The sequence below is a fragment of the Haplochromis burtoni genome, unplaced genomic scaffold (genome assembly GCF_018398535.1).
Source record: "Haplochromis burtoni strain Fernald_Lab_line unplaced genomic scaffold, NCSU_Asbu1 Contig_1637, whole genome shotgun sequence".
Taxonomy (NCBI): Eukaryota; Metazoa; Chordata; class Actinopteri; order Cichliformes; family Cichlidae; genus Haplochromis; species Haplochromis burtoni.
In genome coordinates, this window is record NW_024583998.1 from 26,182 (window position 1) to 28,054 (window position 1,873).

A 1,873-nucleotide genomic window follows, 5' to 3' on the forward strand; every position below is an offset into this window, starting at 1 on the left:
GCTCCAAAAGGTCTTCCAAACTTGCTCTGCAGAATGTTACAGCAATGGACTGGAGAAGCACCAGTGAGCCATCACATATGATCATTACTGGCCTTTTGTTTGCCCTGCTTCCATACATTCGTGTAAGCTCTGTTTGAAATGCTTGTAGAAAATATGTAACAGAGGCAGTGGTATGGTCACATGTTACAAAAGTTGCTGTTGGTAGAGGTGATGATCCCTTGAAGGGATTTCTAACTATCACTTCATACACATAGTACGGATTAGCAGAAGCATTGTCTTTAGAGATAATGCTTCCTGTTGCATCAAAATATACTATGTCGTCTTTGCACCGCTGGTAAAACACTGAAAGTGTTTTTGTGGACCACAGCATTATACCTTTTGGATGCAGGAGCACTCTCTGAAGGACTTCGTTTGGAAGTCCTTGCTGTCTGTCTATTAACATTTGCAGACTGGTCATCTCATTTAAATGAGGTCTCTGTTTTTTTCTGTGGGACAAGGCAATATTTTTCAAGACATCTTTAGATGGAGCCTCATCCCGACACCCTGCTTGGAAAGCTTTTTCTGGTATTTGATTTAGAGAATCCAGATAAAGACTTCTTGGCAATTTGGTTTCAAGTTTTTCTGCTATTACATCTCTGGACTGTCCACGCACAGGTCTTGTTTTTATTTCCTTTGTGTTGTGGCACACCTCACCTCCTTGGAAAAGCACATCAGCCTTCAGGGTTTTTTCATCTTTAACCTCCACTTTCACAGTCACTGGACAATCTTTAAAACGGCAGTATCCCGTACATGAGAATACAGCCGTCTTAGAATGTGACTGACTGGTCTTGATGGTATGCCTCTTAAATCCAAAACTGCAAAATGGGTGTACTGACTTAATGCCAGTGGCTACAACATTAGTCCACTGCATACTTTTGAAAAGCCTCCCTTTCTGTGTTTTTTTTATGTCTTGCCAGTCTTTCTGATCAATGAAAAAAAAGCATGGCTGCTGTGGCAAAGAGCATTTGTAGAATTCCTCTTCAGCATTACTACTGTCACTTGTGTTTGATGAATTTCTACTCCAGTCCTATAATGCATCAGAAAGACTTTATTAAAAATAGGTGATGTAATTTCAGGACAGAAATGTTATGTGGAAAATACTTTACCTTTTCGAGGGATGTAGACGATTGTGATGGAGACACACCGGGTTGTTTCAATTCAGGAGAAATGTTTTGGACAATGCCATTGTCATCACTCTCCCCCACAACATCCTTTGAATATCATTTTATTTGTCAAACAAAGAAATAACTTTTAAATAGAGACATTGTTTTCATAGAGTAAAAGTATTTAAAATTAATGTAATAAATAATTCCAACCTGTTTGAGCAAATGTAGAGATTCATTTCCTTCCATTGCAGATGGACACATCTCCAATGTTTCGTCGCCAGTGTTTCCTTCATCCTGAGTGTGAAATAATTATTAACTCATGAGTATAGTAAGGTAAAACAAGAACTACATGTTTTATTTTAAAAGGTTTAGCATAGAGCTTACTCTATATTACAAATTTAATAGATGTTTATATAACCTATGCAAAAAGGCATGGAAACTGTATAATAGAAATGTGAAATCAACTACTCTGTATTGCATGTTGTCACAGCAAGTTCTTTAGTAGAGTAAAGAAGCAATGTTTGTTGAACACCACAGTGTTGTGAAGCCTTATATATATTTATATGGCTTTTATATGAAAATATTGTATTCTGCAGTGTTGACATAATACAATTAATTTATTTACTTTATGTTAATGAGAGTGTGGGGGGTGAGTTGGAGGGCAGGGTGGGCTGCTTTTAACCATGTAAAGCACTTTGTGCTACATCTTTGTATGAAAAGTGCTTTAT